The sequence below is a fragment of the Falco punctatus genome (genome assembly GCF_963210335.1).
Source record: "Falco punctatus genome assembly, chromosome: 12".
NCBI lineage: Eukaryota > Metazoa > Chordata > Aves > Falconiformes > Falconidae > Falco > Falco punctatus.
The window spans coordinates 4724789-4747418 of record NC_137592.1 but is presented as its reverse complement, the minus strand read 5'-3'; the positions used below and the strand labels follow the sequence as shown (position 1 = coordinate 4747418).

The 22630-nt window shown below is 43.1% G+C and overlaps 1 protein-coding gene across 5 annotated transcripts in view; it reads left to right on the top strand.

Moving 5' to 3' along the window:
* LOC308071871 (uncharacterized protein) overlaps nt 1–22630 on the top strand; it is a 358228-nt gene that overhangs the window by 149737 nt on the left and 185861 nt on the right. Inside the window, exon 1 of one of the 5 annotated variants that reach the window (XM_080407934.1) lies at nt 4862–22626. The exons of the other annotated variants lie outside the window; for them this stretch is intronic. The gene's annotated coding sequence lies outside the window, so the exon portion shown is untranslated. Of the gene's footprint in view, nt 1–4861; nt 22627–22630 lie in introns of those variants that run through there. 5 annotated transcript variants of the gene reach the window in all.

Genomic DNA, 22630 nt, shown 5'->3' with positions numbered 1-22630 from the left:
GAAGAGCAAAAGAGGCAGGTCCGGGCTGTCCTGGAAGTGGCCGCCGGCAGGACTGTGTGTATCGGATGAACATGCGTGGCTGCAGGTGCATGCGAAGGCAGAGAGGTATCAAGCTGGATGTTAAACACAGAGAAAGACCCTGGTCCTGTCTATCTGAATCCCAATTCTGGTACAAAATACAGAGCAAATCAGCTCTGAGATGTCGCCTTGCACAGGCACGCGTACAAGCACCGAGGCTGCCCTAAAGTTCTCGTCTCACTGTTTCACTTCAGACGCTGTGTGCTCAAACCCTGCTTTTGGGCTGTATTTATGCTAATGTTGACAGTTTTTTCCTCCTTTGTTACGTTGTGCAAACCAAATAGAAAGTGAGGTGAGCTTGTCTGAGCAGATGAAAGATGGCAAGAAATTGGTGCTTGGGGACCAGTGTCTTGGTGACATCGACTCTGCAGTCCTTTTTTTCTCTCTCTCCCTGGCTTCCCCTCTCCCTCTCATTCTCTCTGAAATGGTCTGTGCCTCCAGTAATTTACATAATACTCTTCTGACACCTTTACTTTAGTCATCAATCACGGTACCTTCTCTCAGTCTATCTTTTGTCTGAGCATGTCTCTTCTTTATCAGGCCATGCACAAAAGATTAATTTCACAGTTTTTCTCCCTTCTTTCTTTCCTTGCAAGATACAAAGCTCATGAAATGACAGAAGCAAGATAATGAAAACAACAATGCAAGCAATTTTTTTTTTTGTTCTTGCTGGTTGGATCTCAAGATACTTTTTTTAACCTCATTGTGTGCCATCTGTCTTAGAAAAGGTCTGCTCTGTATTTTTTAATACAATTCTGATGCTGTTCTGAAGACTACCTGGGAAAAAAAATACATATTTTAATCAGGCCATTGACATTGATTTAAAAAAAAAATAAAGAAAGAATTTGGTAAACAATTAAAGTGAGGGGTCCATTTCTAATGGTGGCATGGGCTATTGCACAGTGCCCGTGCCCCAATTAATATTAATGATCTCTTGTGCATAGCAAATTTATGGCATTTGATTGACTCACACAACTACACTTCAAGCTGTCATGTAAAGTGAAATATATGGGCACCATGGCCTAATTTGCATATGCATATGTTCTTAATATTAATTAGTCTAATGGATCTAAGGACCTGGAGATAATTTGAGAACTGGGAGAAGAGAAGCAAACAAACAAAACAAAACTCCCTATAAAGTGCCCTGGTATGGGTTGGTCCTACAGTTAAATAACTCCCAAAATGCAAAATAATCGGCATGGATTTCTTCTCCTTCCCGATGTCTCTCCCAGGATCAGCTGAATTAAAATCTTATCCCATATAATGTATTGTTTTGGCTCTGACCCTGACACTTTTTAATTTGAAATATTTAACATGCCAAATAAATTACAGCCTTATTTATATATAAGATGAGTTTGAGTGCGGACTTATGGATGTAGATCAGGGCTATGAGATATGCAGCCCTGCGAGGGGTCTATTTCCCAACACACCCGTGTAATTCCCATTAATAATAATGGGAACTGTCTGAGTTTATTGAGGGGAACTTGGTCTCCCCAGCTCAGCTTTGTGCTTGCATTGCCTGGGAACAGGGGTGCAGATTTCAAGAGGAAACAGCCACTTTTGACCATTGGATATTGGTCTTCCAAAGTGAGTGAAAATTCCCTCTTTTTGGTACTCCAGGGCATGAGAGGTTCCAGAGCACGAAAGCAAGGAGGTGTCAGTGTAATCTTTTCTGTTTGACTTTTGTTGTGCACGGGATTGCCTTGTGGGAGAGCTGGTATCCTAATCCTGGATGCGCCCCTATGTCTAGACAACTCCTGTGTTAACCAGCTTTAGTTTTTCCCAAGGCCTGGACCAGTGAGTTGAACCCGAGTGAGTGGACAGGGCAAGCTTCCCATCAGTGTGCAGGATCACTGACTTCATGTGCCTGCATTCATTATTAGCACTGGTCATTTAATATGCACAGCAATGAGTCCATAACAAATCACCTCTTATAAACTATGCCCAGTTCTCTTTTACACGTTCTGTTCAGCAGCTGGAATTAGTGGAGTTTACCCTCTTGGATGTTAAAGCCATCCTACAAACTGACACGTGGCCTCTGCCTGTTAAACTCCCTCTCCTGAAATAAGTGAGTCATTTCACCAATTCTGCAGATTTAGTACATTTACTGCACAATTGGCGGTGCCTGCTGTGCTGCAGCACAAACTGCTCCCAGCACGCTTGTGCTAAGCACAATGCTTTTAACTTCAGGACAGACAGACAGGTGCCTTTTTGTGGGTACAGCACACTGGCCCAGATGCACCAGCACTGTAACGGTTTGTGCAAGTTAAGGAGTACATTTTGATGATTGTGAAGAGCTGGTTGGCAGTGTGGTCTATGCACTAAGTCCTTCTAGGACCACAGAGTGCTGGAGGGAGCGGGAAGGTAGGGTGGGGGGGATGCTGTGGTGCCCCTGCAAATAGGCAAAAGGCAGGCCAGGATTTCTGTGGACATCCTTTTTTTTATAGGAAGCAAAGAGAATCTCTTGAGAGTCAATAGCATGAGTCCTGTGCAGTTGTATGAGCGTAGTGTGATGATCCCAATGGATAAGGCGAGTAGGCTCAGCCCTCTGGTACTCCTTAGTCTGCTGGGAGCCCTTGGGGAGAGAAGGTGGCTTAGGACATCCCTCTGCAGCGTTCTGCATGAAGGGAAGTGGGAAGGGTATGTGGGATGTGTCCGGCTGTGGCTCTCTTACAGTGTGAGCTGGTGGCTGCAAGGCTGTTTCTGTGCAAGATGGGGAGGTGGCAGAGGAGTGACGGCGCAGTGCGTACAGCATCACTGGCACCAGGGGAGTTTCTGTGTGGGCAGTTTCAGTGAGCCTTGGGCAGCCAGCCGAGGAGCTGGGGCTGCAGCTACAGCACAACCCCTTCATGGGCAATCTGCAGAGAGGGAAGAAAATCCCAAAGGCCAGAACATAACAGAGGCTCCCCCAAGACAAGGGTGTTTCGGAGCTGGGAAACTGGTTAACGTGGGGGACATGGGGTCCTCAGACCAGGATCCGGTGCCTGACTTGCCTGGGTTGTTTGGTGTAACAAAGAAAACACTCCACAGGGCTTCAGCAAAGCTGTAATGAATCTGCAAGTTGCTGATTGCCTTTATGAGGTGCTAAGCACTGATGGCTGCCTGATACCAGAGAGGAGAGTGTCAGCTCTTGTCCCAGTCAGGTCTACAGTGAGTTGTTCTGTAGAAAAAAATGACTTTCCTGTAGGAAAGCATCACTTATATACTGAATATATATAACAAAACCTGGAAAGCCTCTAGTCACTCATTTTAGCTGCTAAAATGCCTTTAGGCCAACATTCCTGCTGTGAAAGGGGTTATGGACATGTCATTTGGGGGTCATCAGTGAAAAATATACCCAACTTTTGTTATTCTTAAGTCTAAATCAAAAACCTCTTTTCACAATCCACTAAGGGACGATTTACTAGAGAGTAGAATGTGGTATCAATTATTTCTGTGGGCATCCTTTTTGTTATAAGAAGCAAAGAGGATTGCTTGAGAGTCAATAGCATGACTCCATCTCAGATTACTAAATAATGAAATGCTAAACTTGGCCTAGAGTAAGGACTATTCCTGTCTCAAAGGGACCAGAGGCTTCAATTAAATCAGAGGACAGTGTTCAATGAATGAGAAAAGGATGCTTAAGGTACGATGACATATTACCGGATTTTACATTTAATTGCAGTTCTTTGTTCTTTTAATAAAAGCACAAGAGCAGTGGATCTCCATTATGGTCATCTGGTGGCATTGTTCACAGTGGACAGTTTATTGTAATTTATTGGCTATGTTTAATCCCTCTATTTTTCATAGAAATGAATTCTGTCTGCTTTATTTTATGAATTTTCTTTGCTTTAAAAAATATAACACCTAATAGTTATTTACACACAAAAGAGCTTTTCCCTGAAATACTCAATGGTGCAAGAAAGAAGCAACCCAGCCTAGTATGAAAGTGAGTGCTTCTGCTCAGAGGTGTGCAATTCTGCATCACCCAAGCAGGTATTGCCACTTGCAGAGCAACTTGGCTGCGCGGGGGCAGCATCTCGCACATGCTGTGCACCCTTGGGGGTTTGGAAAGGGTGAAAATTCCCAAGAGTTTTCATGAGAAAGTTTTCATGAGAAGTTAAGCAAAACACAGGTCCTGACTTGCTCCCCCTCAAAATGTCCTTGTTTGTTTTGTGGGGCTCTGTGCTGCTGAACTTTCCTATGCCTGGACAAGGCTGGAGTTCACTGTGGGCACAGAGGCCCATGCATGGAGCAGCTTTCTGGGCTTCTGGTCTGGTCCAGGAGAAATTGGTTTTAAAATCCCCTGCCCCCAGAGGTGGGTTTTGGCCTTTCTGCTCAGTGCCCTGGGATAATGTACAACACATGGCAGTAGTTTAGCTGGAAAACCACAGGAGCATGTGTATGTGATTATACATATGTGTGTGCACACATGGATGCATGTATAGATATATTTATAGTTTTATGTTTGCATATATAGTTATTCATATTTATTTTTAAATGTAAATTTCTAAGTGTTTTTAAGTGGTTGTCAGGCGAATACCTCCTTTTAGACATTTTTGCTGTGACACGTCATTGCTGTGACTTGTCTCATCTAATCATGACAATTGTATCCCATTATATAAATGATGAAATCATCAGTGATTTAACTATCGTAACCTGATGCATCATGTAACTGCGGTTACTGTCAGTTTAGGAAGGGAGAAGTTGAGAGACCTGTAAAACTCTGATTCTCATCTATATCTGTAGAGAGTGGTTTGTTTGTTTTTTTTTTGTTTTTTTTTTTTTTTTTTGTTTTGTTTTGTTTTTCCCTTCTTATTTTTTTCTGTCATTAAAACATCCTGATGCAGAAGAGGGACTCTTAAATGCCACTGAAATACAGTGTGCATTAAGCACAGGCAGGGGAGATAGCCTCTCTTCAGCCCTGCACAGTGCGAGTCTGGTTTTTGGGCAAGATCCTCCCTGAAACAGGGTCACAGCAAGAGGTTCACTTTCCTATTTGGACAGGTTGGGTGTCTTTCTTTCATTTCTGCCTTGTTTCAGCTTGCCTCATGTCAGAGCCTGTCTCTGGAAGCATGGCATCTTAGTGAGGACAGTGGGATGAGGCAACTCTCAGAAGTAATGACACAAAACGAACGGCAACCAACCCTGCTGAAACTGCTGCATGAGGTTTCTAATCCAGGCGGTTTCTGGGCCCAGGGGAAAGTTTTGAGCTACACTGCCTACTAGGGAGAAATTTCTTGATAGTTTTATCTGGAGGATTTTTTTGTGGGTTTCTTTTCAATGAGCATGCAATGCTTTCAACAGCCTGCAGTATCTAATTTTTATAACATCATTTAGCCGTGTGACAACTCCAGAGTAATGGATTCAGGAACTGTGCGGTGAGTATTGTCTGTGCAAGAGGGTACAGGCAGTGCTTAACTCCCTATCGATTGCAGCAAGCAACTGATAAACAAGTGAGTGCCTCCTGATCAGCCCAAAAGGTGCTGCAGGTCTCAGATATGTGTTTGTTCAGGTGTGGGATTGGGACTATAATCTGCAGTTGCAGCCTTTCAGTGTCTGGAAATTGCTTTTGCTCTTGCCCGTGCAGTCCCATTCAAGGGTGGTAGTGTCAGAGAACTCCCTCCCAGGTGGCTGTACATCTAGAGCCGGGCTGTGTCTGAGTGAGGATCAAGCCATATGCCCAAGAGCCACTTGTGCACATGACTGATGCCATGTGCCACACACCAGCCCCCTTGGCATGAAGTCCTGTGCTGCATGGGGGAGAATTATAGCTGTGATCTGGGCAGTTGGTTCACTAAATGCATTGTGTTTGTCATAGCTTCTTCTTCCAGGGGCCAATGCAATGTGACTCTGCCTTATGCATATTTGTAAATTACCATATGATGAATACAGGACTGTGCTACGGCAAACCCTTCCTCTTGACAAAGTGCTGTGCCTATTCCCAGTTCTCCCTGGCCTCTGTTTTTGTTAATTTTACACTGAAGGATCAACATGCCCAGGATGCAAGCGTGCATCCATCTCTCTCCCTCTCAAAGGAAATTAGTGCTTTCCTGTCACTGCAGGTGATATGAGAAGGGGAGGAAGTACACAAACTGATTTATCTAGAGCTGTCAGCTGTTTTGAGGATGTTGACTACTAAGGGTGTCAGCTCCTCCTCAGTAGTTGGCTGACTCTGAAGAAGACCCCATTCCTCATTAAAAGAGCACTGAGCTGCACTTGAAAGTGACTTTCCTACTTGTTCTCCTCTTACAAACATCACAATAACAGATTCACTGTTTAAAGTGGCATGATCTTCATGCCAGGCCCAGGCAGCTTTGTAAAATACACCTCTGCAGTACTTGGTAGCATCGGTACCATCCATGCAAAATTCATTTGAGGTATAAACTAGAGACTATCATCACAGATGACAGTTATAGCAAATCAGCACGCTGTGTACAGTTTCATCCTTTATTCACATTATGTATCATAATAAACGTCGTCCTAGCAACGCAGTTCCTTGAGAGTCAAACACAATATCCCACAATGCCTTGCCACGGATAGATGTGAGAAATCGCAACTGTAAGAGCGTGGTGTAGCCTGAAAAGGAATCAATACTTCCTACCATCATTTAAAGGACTTTTTCCTCCTCCCGCTGCAGCCGTGGGAGAGATGTGGGAAGGGAGCCTGTGTGAACTGGGGGTCCTGCTGCACGCTGATCTGCACGGGACCAAATGGAGTGTTAGCAGTAGTGGGAACTGGATTGAAATGTGACAAGACTAGAAACTGGAAGGCTTGAGGAAGAAGAGGAGGGGTTATTGCATGGGTAAATTGAGCAGTATTGGGGAAGAAATATTACTCAGGTATAAGACTGTATCTTCCTTCTTTTTAATAACTCCTTAGTGACAAAGCACTACTAAGGTACTGAAAGTGGAAAGAAAATAAAAGTCTTTGGTATAGAATTCTGCTCAGACCTGAGAGAGATATTTCCTGAGTGGAGTCAGGTGTGATTCATATAACATTTTGCCAGTCCCTGGGGAATGTCATCTTCTGATGTCTCCATTTGCAGGAAAGGCTTCCTTGCAGATGCAGCACCAGGCTCCCCCACCAAAGGGCTGAGTTCACCTTCAGACCCTGACATTCGCCTGCTCTGTGAGATACAGCAGCCCATTTTCTCCAATCCTTGACCTGCTAACGCACATGATTTTCCATATCCCTGGTCATGATAGCTCCTGCTCACATGCTATGTGTTAGGGAGAAGCTGCTGCCTCCCCAGGGTGCTGGTCAGCCCATGGTGGGATTGCCAGTTCCTTAACACTGAACCTCTCAGGTGGGGCCAGTGGGATACTGTCCCCTGTTCCTAAGGCAAATTGTGTGTTTCCACTGCTGGAAAAACTATGAGAAGGGACCCTCCAGCTCCTGCCCGTGGTGTGTCTCTGATAGAGATCATGCTCATGGATTCTCTCGCATGGAGCAAAGGTTTTTCAGGACGAAGCACTTTTTTCAAAAGACCCTGGTTTTTATTTTCATTTTCTTTGCCTACTGTTATGGACAAAATTGTCACTTGATGTCTCTCTGAGATGGAAATGTCTTAATTAGTGGGCTGCTAGAAATGAGGAAACATCTTGGAAAATCATCCTAAGCATTGCTAAGATGCACCTAATTTCTGCATGAGCATGGGGCCACTTTCACAGCAAACCTGATCCAGTGTGTAGTCTGGCACTTCAAAAGTAACTGAGCCAGTGAGACATGAATGCCAGAGGACATAAAGTTAACCCTTCCCTGCACAAGTACCTCAGGAGAGGAGGTAATGCAGATACCATAGGAGTTCAGCCTTTACACAAAGCAGAGTACAGTACCAAGCAAAGACCTGAAAGTTTAAAGTTTGGACCACAGTCCCAAACAGAGTCCTTCCAACCTGTGGGGAGGTGTACATCTTGCCCAGGCATGCCATAAAATAAGCCCATCCATCGTCGTCAAAGTTTGTAGGCATAGAAGTCTGGATCCAGAGATGGGTTTGGGGCTCAGCTCCGCATAATTAATTGTTGTGGAGCAGTCCTGTAAAACAAAATAATTTATCTCATTTTCTAGAGTGCATGCAGGTTTTGGTGTTACAGCTGAAAGGACAGTTGGGGTCCTGTGGGCGGGAACTCAGAGAAATGCTAAAAAAAATAAGCTGTTATGGTTATTAATTAGAATTTTGTATACTTTTCAGTTTGTTTCTTCAGGACTGATTCCACTGCACAATAATTAAAAAGAAACCCGTGCTGACTGCAGTGCCCCCCTGCCCGTGGAGCGGTGCCTGGCTGATCCCATTGTCTACACCCTGAATGCTGAGCCTACAGTTAATAATTAGTTAGCAGCGCTTAAATGAAATCGCACAACCGATTCTCTGGTACACTGGCAGAGGCGATGGCTGAGCCAGCCAGGACTTTGTCATCTTGGCAGGGAGAAGGAGTGCTCTCTGCCATCCTGCAGCCAATGTGCCATGCAGGGGAGCTGGCGCAGCCGGGGTGGCATGGCTGGCAGCAGGCTGAGCCCAGCAAAGAGGTGCAGGCAGGAGGGGAAGGGAATGTTTTTGCCATCTTCTGGGGGAAAAAAAAAAAAAAAGGGAAAAGGGAATCTTTTTTGGTAGGAAGCTTCCTGGAGATGTCTCTCAGGTTCATATTTATTGTTTATTGCCCGTAAAACTGTGTTTCTATGCTTCACAAAGCCATCATTTCAATGTAGTCTGCCTAGCCTGAAATGATAAATGAAAGCAATGAAGGGAGAGGAAGGGTGTTCTGGTGATTAAAATTCTGGATTTGACTTGAGAAAGTAGATTTCAGCTCCTTCTCTGCCACCAACTTGGGGTGACTTTTGACCAATTGTTTAATTTCTTTGGGCTTATGTGAGCTAGGGAGAGCAGCGATTTCTCCCTTTCTTTTGTGTTTTTTTTTTTCCTTGTCTGGTTAGGCTATCCAAGTCTTTGCATTGGGGATCCTTTTTGCTATGGAAAGTGTGACAAAAATGGGATGCCATTGTAATTTAAACTCCTATACCCAGTATTTTAGCAACACGTTCATGGATATAGAGAGGGAAAATAGTATACTAATTAGAAAGGATGTGAATGATGAGAGTGTGAGTGGTGGCAAATGGTGAACCTCGGAGAAATCCTTTTCTGACAGGAGCAGGTTTATTTCCCTCAGTGGTGTTTGAAATTAATAGGGGCTATTATTTTATGGAGGTACTCATAAACTGGAGGAAGTGTGATGGCATCTAGACGTAAAAGGTCAGAACAGATGATCTTAGGGCCCTTTCTAGCCTTAAAAGTGTGAGGGAAAATGAGGGCTTTAAAAAAATTACTCTTTTACCACAGTTGGACAGGAAATGGAAAGATGGGATGGCAAAACTAAACCCCAAACTCAGGATTTAAACCCTATCCCTGTTCCTTTGCTCATTCCTGTGCCAGTAGATTTCCAGCTGGGCCACATGTCCCAGAGGATCTCTGAGCCACCTTTCTTCTACAGGGTGCCTGGAAGGCAACCGAAAAAAGCCTATTGCCAGGAGGCTTTAATTCACCGTTACAGGTGATCACCTCTCCCTCGGAAATGCAAGGGTCTATAAATCAAGAAATGGTTGAAAACTGCTCTGGTCTTTGCCAACAGTTAAAGACAGCTCATTTCAGCCACGTTTATGTGCCCATCTTGTTCTTCCGTACCTGTTCCTACGGCTGAACATGGCACTTCTTGCCACCATTGGCAAACCAGCCTGTGGCCCTCTTTTATATTTTCTCTTTTTCTACTTACACTACGATTAAATACCCCTAAGTGAAAAATACATAAAGTCCTTAATATAAGCACCGTTGCATACCACATACCACGTGTGCACCTTAGTATGAGTACTTTACAGACAAAGAAACATAATCGCTCATCAGTGCTATTGTTTTTGCTGCGTGTGTGGTCTGGATCAAGGGCTTAGCGTGCTATTGGCAGAGGAGTGATTGCCTTAGGGGTTTGGAGGTACTGCTCTGACTGGGAGCCATCCTCAGCCTATTTCCTTAGCATCTCCAACGAGACCCAGCCAGGGAAGGAGATCCCATGAGCAACCCACAACTGCCTGCAATATTGCAAAACGGACATCCTCCCTTTGCAAAGGTGATGTTACAGTCCCAGCACAACTCTGCATCACCGTGGTGTGGTCAGGATGGGTGTGGATGGAGAGGGACTTCTCCCATTCCTAGCCCTGGCCAGATAGTGTGTCAGGGACATCCCAAACCAGAGGCTGTGACGGATCATGGTGCTTGGCAGTCCTCTGTAGACCTCTACTCTGAATTTGTCCAGTTGTGTTCCAAAATCATTTATATTCCTGGCCTCTGCAACATGTTGGGCAGTAAGTTGCATAATCTAGTTATTCTTTGTAAAAGTGTTTCTTATGGGCTATTTTAAACTCACTGCCTCATAACTGAGTGCACCCTAGTTCTTATGCTGTGAGAAATAACGACTAATTCTTTTCTATTTGCTTTCCTTATACCGTTCATAATTTTATAGACTTTATTGTGTGTTGTCTGATTTCCTCTATCATTTTGTAGTTGAAGGGCTACATTTTCTGTGGAAGTTAGCACAATGGGAGATAAGTAAAGGATTTGGTGGGTTATTGCAGATTCTGAAATGTAGAAGAAAAATTAATCATCAGCTGAACCAAAAATGAAATGTTAGACTTATTCTGATTAAAAAAAGGTAAAAAAAAAAACTTTCACAGGGCAGCTTGATGATCAACGTTGCTTTCAGTTTCATTTCAGTGTTGGACCCTTTTTTTATGCAAGCCAACAATTAAAGAATATGAAACTCCAAGAGATTTCATATGAAAGGTTTGAGATGGTTTTGTTTAGAGAATTGCAAAATGTGTACTTCTTTGACATTTCCTCCTTAACCTATCCATTCAGTCAAATCAAAATCTAAAGCTATCAGAAAATCTTCAGATTTTTCACCTAAAAGGCTTTTTACCCAAGTATAAAGAGAAGCTGGCTTGAAAAATTTAATCTAAACCACACATTTTTGACTGCATATAAAAACTCTCCGGACACAAATCCATCAAAGATCTCGTGCCAGACAGATTTCCCATGGATTTCATTTTATGTACACTAAACACTCCACAAAACAAAGCCCGTCCAGAAATGTGAATCTGAGGGCTGTTTAACACTGTAGATTTTCCCCTTGTATAACAATTATGTAAACACGCACGCTAATTGACATCGGATGTGACACTGTGAATATGTGAATGGTGTTCAATAGCCATCATAATTTCTCATTTTACTGCTTTTGGTCACGTAGGCTCGTAGTTGCACAGAGTAGGACAGAATACAAAACATGGTGTACTAATGCCAAACTACCTGAAGATTATTGCTTTTCCCTGCTGGCGAAGTGTGCCTGGATTTTCTCACCTTTTCAAGCTCAAGTCTTTGTTTCTTTATTTATGTTTTATAAAAGGAAGAAACTAATTTATCTCTTTTCCAAAGAAACACAGGTGTATGCTTGTTTCCACCTGAGTTTTGCTGAGGGTGAATTCCTCACCATGGTGGTTTTGAGTCCTTGGAAGACAATGGAAATGGCTTTGCCTGCTCCTGACGTCGGCTGGAGCTGGGTTGTCTGTCTGTCCTGAGGTCTGTCCTTTTGGGGCCCCAAGAAGAAAAAACTTATTGGCAGGTGTTTTGCACCTTGTGTGGCAATCGGGTTCATGGGTGCCAGGAAGGTTTCTTCTCTGCAGTGTGGATATTGTCTATGACCGTTTTATGATTGACTATGCTCATACATGATAGTTCTAGCTAATCTAAGCAAGCTTTTGTTTCCTTCCCATCATTGTAGTAGGACTCAGTCTTAGTCTCTGTAGTACAAGTCTACCTAAAAACTGATTTTTAGTCAGAAAAGGAGGAATTTATTTAAAGATTGATTCAAAACAAATATGTAGACTTTGCTGAAATATGCACTATCCAGTAGGAAATGCCCTGTATTGTACAGTGGCTTTATTTAGAGTAAATCTAGTAAGATCAAGACACATTTTAATATACAAATTGTATTTGTTTTTAAGATACAGTATTCTATGTGGACTCAGCCTGCTTCCATTTTTTTAACCATTAATCTTGCTTTTTGCCCCTAATCCTTTCTTTGCCACAATGAGCTTTCACTATGTGTATGTGGGGAGGGAAAGCCCTATTAGATTATAACATTTTATGAGTTGTCAACGATATAATGACATTAGCCACCTGACTGAGAAGTAAAAACCTTTGTGGTGTCACATAACAGGTTAGAATGGGCTGGTAAGCCCTTGTGAAATAAACAAGGTAAAAAAAAAATATCCTCCAAAATGTATATTTACATGGGTAGCTATAACCCCTCCCTGCTTATTAGACCACCAAGGGCACATTAAATATTTTATATGTATATATCTTTCTGTGTCTATAAAATATAAAGATAGGTGCACATACATACATGCATACATGGATGCATAGACACAGAAGTCTTTCAAAATCAGAAAGGTCTCAAATTTAATTGGAATGGAAAATGCTAACTAATTGGCATCCAAATTTGATTTGCTGTAGAAACCTCATATTTGTTTGAAACACAACACTATGTCTTGGAACACAAGCCCAGTCCTTCAAAAATCATACACGAGAACTGTGGAAGAATCAATTAAAGTTGATTTGGCAGATCTGCTTTTGACAAATATAAAGAAATCTCTGATTAGGCTGAGAAGAAAAGAATCCCTCTTTCGTGCTCTCTCTATTCTCTCCCTCTTTAAAGGCAGTAGATGTCAGAAGGGGGTGGGTAGTGATATGCAAAACATGGCCTCCATAACCAAAGTAGCCTGCAAAATTAGGTGTCAGCATGCAAAGCTTATTGATGTATGAATGCGGAAAATGAAAGCCGGCAGTAGACAGACGGGGCTAAAGGTGAGACAGCCACAGTGAAAGCAGCTGTACATCTACGTCAAGGTGTTGCTATATGAGCCTGCTTTTTTCTGGAGGGCCACAGCCTAACAAGCTGTGCCTGGCCATAAAATGATGAAACAATACAATGTAGGCACACACTGTGTGAATACCAAATAAATTGACTCGGACCCCCTCCCCCCCCCCCAACCCTTCAAAGTAGGCCTGTGTATTCATTAATAAATTCATATTCTGAGTTTTCAATAAAAGAAGAAAATGCAGTGTAAACTGGAGTTACTTAGTGACACCCAGCTCATTGCTTTTTATTGTTGCTTGCAGCTACGAAGCCTTCGCTGTGCACTAGTAGAATTTATTACTGTCTGTCTTTGTGGCAAGTTGGCGAAGTGAGCCTTTTGAAGAAAATTGACCCACACTTCATGAATATGATGAAAAATGCCAATAACACTACAAAGACAAAGCTCTTGACATTAGTGTGCAAAGAACTAAGAGACGGTAATGAAAATATTGCAATTACAAATCATATCCCTCCTCCCTGGCTGAGGGGCGCAGGCATTCGGGGGTTGCTGGGGAGCCCCGAGACCCTGCTGGCTGTGGAGTGTGCTTGAAGAGTGGGGGGGTTGGGCACTGTTTCACCGTTTGCCCCCCTCCTCATCCTCCTTGCTTTGAAGGAGGAAAGGGGTGAGAGGAGGAAAACAAGCAAAGTGCTTAATCCAACAAGGAATTCCCTACTAGACAGTTGTCCCTTCTTCTCTCTGAGCCTGTCTGTATAGGAAGAGTGGTCTTGTTGCTAAGGCACAAGATTAGGAGCCATGGGATCTGGCTTGCACTTGCTCTCCTGTTATACTCTTCCTATGAGCTCCTGGACACAAATCACCATAAGATTCTGTGCCTCAATTTCCCCTTCTGTAAAAAGGTTTTTTTTTACTTCTATGCTTTATGAATGTAGCCTACTTTGACTGGTATTTCCTCTGAGCTACCTCATTCTGCTTCTGTGCATGCACCCTTACACTCTTTCAGTATTGGTAATAGTAATAGGTTAAAAATTAGCATTTTGCAATCAGGAAGGTCTGTCTCACAGGCTCTGTCCCACTGAAGTGAAAGAGAAAACAAGCAGCAATGTGACATGCAAAAGTTCTCCATTTAATTCTTGCCCTGGTGATAAGAAACTCAATCAGTGAAAATATATAAGGAACAAATTGGGCAGGCTTTTTTTCCCCCTCTCAGCAGCTGATGGAGCAAAGCAACTTCAAGACAAGAAATTTGAAGGCTAAAAGAAGCTGAGCTAAAAAAATAAATATTAAAACCAGCAACAAAAGGTTATTTAGCCCTATGTTGAACATTTGCCACTTTTTGAACTTCAATTCATCAACCAAATTTTCCGTCACCAAGATAAACTGTAAGTGCCAGGTGCTTTGTTTATGCATTCTGCTCTTATATTTATTGTGGAGAGACCTGCTAAAAATCAAATAAAAAGCGAGCATGCTAAATTTGTATATGACAGTCATAGGTATATCTTGCCACAACAAATCAGTTCAGCTTTGCTGTTCCCATGCTTCTCACTCCATTTGTAGAAGATGATGCTTGTGAGCCATGACTGTTTTCCTCTGTGGCATGTGACCACTGATGAGATAATCACAAAGTCAACCGAAGCAATTCTGCAGATCTGTATGAACTGACGGGCACCCAAATACAGGCTACCTGGGAACTGTGCTTCAATGTGATTCCAGTAGACCTGCTCCAGTTGTGGATCCAGGCTACCTTGGGAATGTGAGGGGCTTCAGACATGCAGACGCTCCATTGGTCCTCATGCAAGGCACTTCTTTGGATACTGAACATTGCAACATGCACAAGTTGTCTGCTGCATTTGCTGTTGTCCTTGCATCACTCATTTTGAGGCACACCCAGGCACTTGGGATTACTCTTAGGTGTCTGCAGAGCATGGCTTTGGAGCGAGGACTAAGCCCTTATCCTCAAAACTAGCTGCTATGTTGCTAGACTGTCAGATGTGAAATCACAGCAGGAAAATCCTGTGGTTATTCAGATGTCATCAGTGAGGCTATAGCAAGACCCCAAGGGCTGTGTTTCAGGCCATGGCCTTAAACTTGAAGCTGGCAGCTGAATGAAGTGGAAGACAACTGATGAAACCATCTTACCATTGCCTTACAATGAGGAGATAAATCAGTGATGCTTCCCCATTCTTGAGTCTGCTCTTCCTAGATGCATTCCTCCTACTTAATGGACAGAAACCAAGATGTGCCTCAGTCTCTCTCCCTTCTCTTTTTCTGTGTTTTCCCCATCATTTCTATGGAGATGATACCCACAGGGTACGCGTGTGCACCTTTTGGGTATGCTATGTGGTATGAAGATCCAGATACAGTCGTGAAGCACTCAGACCTCTGAATGTATGTCAGGGTATCTTCAGCATCTTGACCATCTCTTTTCTCCTAGTATGGTGACATTTCACTGTCCTGGTCACGAGAAAGACCCACCATGCCTGAGGAGTCAGAGTGGCTGTACCAGTGCTTCTGGTGGCCAAATCCTTCCATGGAGCACCCTCATTAGAGGTACCATGTACCCAATAGGAGGAAATGACTCTGCTTGAGGAGAACTAAACTGGACGTGATGCTGTTTTCCATGTTTATAAATCACCTAAAGTTTTACGATAAATTATGAGAAGAAAAAAGATGGAAAAGGAAAGGAGGTAAAGAAGCATCCAAATGGCAGAAGCAGCTACTGTATTACAGGTGAAAAAAGTAGCAAAATGGGCTGATTCTGTGTGAACATCTATCCTTCCACAGAAACTGCAGATTAGAAATCATTGCTAGAGTTATTTGGCTTTGAAAACAAGGCTGATGCAGAAAGCTCAAGAGGAAATGTTGAGGCCACCACATAGATCAGAATGATACCAGTGTAAAGAACAAAAAAAGGGACAGAGCCAGAGAAAATGAGCAGATTGCCCAGCTATAAAAAGCAGCATTGAAATCCAGAGGAAAGTTTCATCAAAGGCTGGCTTAAGTGCAAAGGTTCAGACCTGACTAAGGAGCAGCTCATTTTTTGTTGCTCTAGAGCAAGACCTGTCTCCTAAGATCTGAGTGAGCAAATGAATGGTTGCTCTCTTGCTCAGCTGAATGAGGCAGTGGCACAGTCTGGCCACAGATGGGGAATCTCACAAGTAAAGATGAAGCCATTAGATAACATATTGGAGTCACTCTACTGAGCAGGCATTCAGCCTGCTCAGTAAAAAAGAAAAAAAACAACCAAAACCAAAACAACAGAGGAAAAGAAAACACAGTGTAATTATACAGCTGCCCAGTTCTACCTTCTCATTCCTGTTTCTGTGACCATCAATATTACATCAATATTAGGCTGTTACACTTCTTTCTAGAGCATTTTGTGGCTCATTTCTCTAACAAGCAATGTCCTGTATACATTAAATAACTTTCCACATAAAGCTACAGGTTTCATGCTGGGATGCTAACACTGGGGCACCCCTTCCTCTTGCTGGAAATGCAGACCAGCCTTGCGGTGAGCCAGATAAAAAACATTTGTTCACCTTGTCCCTGTAGCTTGCAAAAAGTGTGAGCAGATAACGGGACAATTTATTTGGCATAATTGATTATGGCTAATGATGACTGGAAATCCAATTGTGACACTGCTGGACTTATTGGCGCTTTAGATATGAGAAGATATATTTTTCAGATCTTGGCATGTTTAGCATTTGGGGATGAACAATTTATCTACCTGGGTTCATTCTGCTGCTCCCAGAACTGATTGTATATTAGCATGTCTCATGAAAATCATGCATGACATTACTCTTGCATCTATATATTGAAAAGAAATGAAACTGGGGCCACATAAAAGCCCTTTGATATCAGTGGAAATGTCTCCCATCAGCTTCAATATGAACATAGAAATATAGGATTGGAAAGGACCTCCTGGGTCACTGAGTCAGTCCTCTCCTGTCCCCTGCTCTCCTTTATACAATCCTTTCTCCTCTGGCTGTTTCTCTTTAGCCTGCCTATGGGCTGATGATATGCTCAGCATATTGCTGAAAATGTTACCGATAATGAGATTTTTGCATTATAGGTAACCAATGGTTCTTTTGTGTTTGATTTGTCAGCTCTTACGGGCATGAACAATTCCCAATACGTCATCTTAAAAATGTGGTTAGGTGAATGAACGTAGATATCTGGAAGACTGAAAGGAGTACAGTGTTACCTATATTCAGTCTACGTGTTTGTCAAAACTCTGAATACTCACAGTACAGTTTCCAGTAAGTAGCGGATGGGATTCTTCTATGATCCTTGCAGCAAGTAATCGGGACCGATCACCACAAAATGAAAGTGGCCTAGTTTTGTGGCAACATTTCTGGTCTTTAAGAGTTAAAAGTGATAGGTAAAGGATGCCCAGGTTCTTTGCGTATTTTTTTCCCTGTACAGTATTGTAAATACTGAAAGTGAAAAGAAATTATTGAAAGGTATGACTAGGAAAATTTCACACAGTGTTATTCAGTGCCAATTATTTTAAGAGAAGATAGTAGAGAGGGCTGGAAAGGGTTAAAATTAAAAGCTGTTTCTAAAGCCTGCAATAATAATACAATAGACTGGTGGTAGCCACAGGCAGAATTTACTGTCCTTGGTCTAGTGAACCAGTATTAACCCTTCAAGTGTCCTGGATGGCTCTGTGCACAGTGTCACTTTCTGCTCCAGTGTATGGATGTATGCTTTCTGTCAGATTGCTCAATTAATTATAATTGTCCTACCTTTAAAGGGATGGCCCTGGGCATACTAGGGGGTGTGGCCCTCATGGGGTTTTGTTTCAAGCCATATCCTACTGTCTCCAACTCAGTCAATGAATCTTACTCATCAATATTTAATGACACAAGTGTACCTTCTTTTTTTTTTTTTTAAATTATTCTACACAGACAGGTGCATTGTCTTTCTGTTATGTCTTGGCAACAGAGAAGATGCTGCCTAGCTCTGTGTTAGCATCTAAGAAAGAGGTGGGTAGACCCACCAAAAAATGTCAGCAGGCTCTACCCGCTTGTTTGAGAAATGGGAATTACAGACCTCTTGTTCTGCCTCTGAGATGTGACAATAGGTGTCTTGTTACAGATTCATTACTGAACAGGTATTCATCAGCTTCAAAGCAGCTTTTACCAACTGTGTAGCACACAGGAAGAAATTGGTTTTAAGGAACAGGGCAGGAGAGACATCTCAAAGACTCTGCTTTTTTATTCTTTTAGCACAACCTCTGCTGCTCTAAAAGCTACCAGTGACACATTTTGTGCTGCTCACACCTTGGTATACTCTTGGACAAGAACCACATCCTGTGTATTATTGATATTTTATGACAAAGTAAAGCAATTTTAAAACATCAGGCTGCCCATCTGCTATGAACTACTTTTTACAGTATTCAAAATAGATGCGTTTCCTGTTTTCATACGGTGAAATGCAGATCACAGTTAGGTTATGAGACTGGGGGCCAGGAATTTTTCTACTTTTAATCCTGTCTCTGACATTGATTCCTTCATTAGCCTTGGGCAAGTCATTTCACTTGGATATATTCGAATCACCACATCTATAAAATGGAGATGCAGTGAGGTGTCATGGAGATTTATTAGGCTATGTCTGCAGCATACTTTGAAGAAGTCAAACCATATACACCTGTTAATGAATGGAATTTTAAAATATGAATGAAAACATTTTCTCATTTCAGAAGCCCAAGTTCTGACTAAGTGTCCTGCAGATCTGTGACTACTGCCACAGTCAGCAGGTACAATTTTACACTCACTGTGTAAACTCATCAAAGAAAAATTAGCTGAAAGTTAACATTATGGCAGTTGGATGACAGACAGTTTCCCAGTCAAAAATGTGTTGTTATTGCTGGACATCATGTTGTCCCTATGAAATGAAAAAAAGCAATTTTTGCAGTTAAAAAATTTCCAGGAGTGATTTAGAGAGTTGGTGCTCTTGGACTGGTAGATATACGGGGAAATTAGATTCCTGCATAATTTGATCACTGTGGAGTAAACCCCTAGCTTTGTGTGAGCATTTTGCTACAAGCCTTGATGAAGCCAAGATCACCTCCAACTTACCAGTAAACTTTGGTGAGAGACTTGGAGGATTCACTAGGGCTTGGAGCCTTTCACACACTGGTGGCTGGGTCTGGTGAAGGTTAATAACCAGTGGAAGTCTCTTTAGGACTTGGCCTGTAGAGAAACCTGTGGGGTGATTTGGTGCCATTCTATACTTTCTGCATTGGCTGTGCTGAAGTTTTGGTCTCAGCAGAAAGGCATTAAAATGGATGTGTGGCCCTATCTGCCTCCCCAGTCTGAGCCGCACTGGGTATGAGACATAACTCACCTTTGGCACTGGCCAGAACTGAAACAAGCTGGTGCCAAACTCACATTGTCCTTACTCATGCCGGACTTTCTATAGACAAGAATAAATCTCCTCCATGACTAATCTGTGCATGACTCACCAACTGTATCATAACGCAAACCTTGAAGAGCTGTGGGAAACAACAGTGCACTGAGGCATGTTTTAAATGAACACTGACCCCACTCAGCAGACAGCGAGGTTCACACAGAAACTCAGTGCAGGAGGCGGTTTCTGCAGAGATGGGGCAGCGTGAGCACAGCATGGTCCCCAGCCCTCCTGCTGCCCCTCTGCTTGGCCGCTTCATGGCCAGTCCCTGAGGCTGCCAGCTACCAAACGGCTATTGTTACTAGTTTCCCAGTATCTCTGCACAAAGATACTAAATGCTTTCCTTCCTGTGGCATGTCAGTAGTGATGCTGGGGTTTCGAGGAGACTTTACGAAGCAAAGTGGTGGTGGTACAGTGGGGAACGGGAGCAGGTGATTCTGAGCACAGTCGAAAGAGAGGAAGACACCTGGGTCAGGGAACAGAGGGGACTTGTGGTGCAGTGGGATTACAAGGAGACAGAACAATAATAGGAAGGTTAAGTCTCCTACAGGAGATAAAGTGACCCTAAAAAGTCATCATGCAATAATCAGATCAGGCTCATTTTAGTCACCCAAAGCAGTCTGAATTCAGTTCTTCCCTGTCCAGACAGTGCTTTAATCACGTTATGAGTCAGAGCGCACACAGATGATGAGCATAGCTGCATGCTCACACTGGTTCATAGCATATTGTTGCTTACAGCATGGTGGAAAAAGTGACCGAGAGGACAACATAAGGCCTAATGCTGCAGGGCATGGTGCTGCGCTTGGACCTGAACAAAAGCAATAAGGCAAGATAACTGAGCTCAGATACAGCCATTCTTGTGTGAGCAGCAAGGGTGATAGGCCTTTTGCTTGGGAGAATTAGGAAAGAGCATAATACTCCCGGACACCCTGTAGAAGGACATTATGCAGGGCTCCTTTCTCCTCTTTTGGGGTTCAGCACAGGTGTCTTCCTAATCAAGGGAAACAAGGAGCAGGAGCCTGGCCTGTTCCTGCCCCTCCATCCATGCACACTAGAGTATTTCACCAGAAAGCCCCTCAGCCATACCTGATTTGACTTCCAGGAGATGATGGAGAAATTAGCTTTCAGTAGCTGAGGAAGGGGCACATCTGTGTGAGAGATGTTGCTCTTCCAGGAGCAGTCCTCTGACCTCTGTGTCTGGCATACAATTTAACACACAGAGCTCAGCCATGGCTGTTTCCAGCATGGGCTGACAGTTTGCTTCTCCAGCCTCTGCTTAACTTGCTAGTCATAAATGAACCTATAATTTCTCCTAGCATGTAATATTACAAAAATGATATTTAAAAAGTCAAGAATTTTCTTGAATGGTCTAGTTGTAATATATTTTTAAAAGCCTCTGCCAGACCTTGCTACCATCTGAGCACGAAGCAACTGGGAGTGTTGCTGAAGGAGCTTGCTTAGCCCTGGGGGAATGGATAAAGAGGGTGTTTTGTGTGACTTGTTTGCAAACCCTTGTGGCTCTTCTAAGGAGAGGCTCCTGGGATTTTAGCAGTCATGTATATCCCTTCTGACTTGGAAAGATGGATTCCGTCCAGGTTTGGCTAAAAAAAGAAAGGAGTGGCCATGTTCGAAGGATGAGTTTTGCTGTTTCAGAAATAAAATGCAGCTAATGACATCACCATTTACCACCTCCTTGCAATGCTCTTTTGCTCATACCTACATTAAAGAAGGAAGCTATAGAATGAACGCAAATGTATCTAAGTTTCTTGTGGGCTAAAGCAGTAGGTGTAGACCTGTGGTAATATGAGAACATCAGGCTCCAAAGGCACCTGGAAGTGCAGATAAGATCAGATCAGGTCAAAGAGGGAGCCTTGGCAGCTATGGTCCTGCTCCATGGAGCGCGGTGAGCCCCAGCCCAGTTTGCCAGCAGCGGGTGCAACTGCCTGACTCCCACAGCACTGCTCTTCAGTTCTGCACTCTGCCAGTGCGTTGACGGGTCCTTTCCCTCAGAGACCACAGGCTACAAAGGAGAGAAATCTTACAAACAAAAGTGGGTGTTTCCACTTTCCTTAGTATCCCACTGTGCCCCAGTTTGCTTCTTGCTTGCTAGGATTCAGGGTGTTGGGTGGTTTGGTTTGTTTGTTTGTTTTTTTCTTTTATGAATTTGATGGTGTCAGTTTTACACTGGAAGCCTGTTTCACTGCATTTCTGGCAAACCCTATTGGTTAGACTTATTTTACCCCATCATGATCTTTTTTTATAACCTACATCTGCCAGGGAAACTTTGTCATTCATCATCTTCCTTTCTGCCACATTAATTTTCAGCTAGGCACAAAATGTCCTTGTATTTCTAAAGTAATGCAAAGCCTCCTGGCTTGGTCCTTGGAGTAGAAGGGATAGATGGTGCATAGTCCCTACACCATGGCATGTAAGTAGTATTCAGAAATGGGAAAGAGGAGGAAAAAGAAGATCCTCAGCATACACAAAGTAGGCTGTGGGACTTCCACTCCCCTTCTCAGTGGCATCTCTTCAAGAGGCTGATGCCTCAGGCAACTCTCAGTTTGCTTATGTCTACTGCTGGCTTGTTCTGGTGGAAAAGAGCTTTTCCCCAGAAGCAGTCCCATGTTTGCAACTTTCAGGGCTGCATTCTTCCTCTCTTTCCCTATTATTCATCTTCTGGATGAAAACCATGTCGGTGCTAGCAGCTGTGTTTAAAATGGGACAGAACTGAAGTGCAGCTGTGTTTTGGTCACTGGGTTTCTATACCTACAGTGGAAGTGTTCCAGAAATATGTAATAATATATAAAAAGTTGTTTAGTTGCTGTTCTGTTAACAACGTGGTATTATCCATGGCAGAATTCACGGCCACTTTGCACTGACCAAAAGGAAGAACAAAAGTCCCTCTGACTGTGGTTTTGTTACAGTCCTTTTGTTGCACCATGTTGGATAAAAAGCTTTCTTGAAGTTCTTTGGGGAAAGTTCACGTGATTTTTCAACAAACTTGTTTGGGGTGAATCTTGGATGTCTAGCAATTTGGGTATAAAATTAGGGTTTTGCATAATATCAGCTCAAAGTCACGTTGGTCATCCTGCATGACTCAGAGGGCTGATGGTTGTAGTTCCTCCTCACTCGAAAGGCTGAAACCATCCCCTAGTCACAGAATACCATGACCATCTCTGTTTTCCAGAAACTTGGGCATAGGTGGACTAAGGTCAGAACTTAACATGTGAGCAAGAGGTAT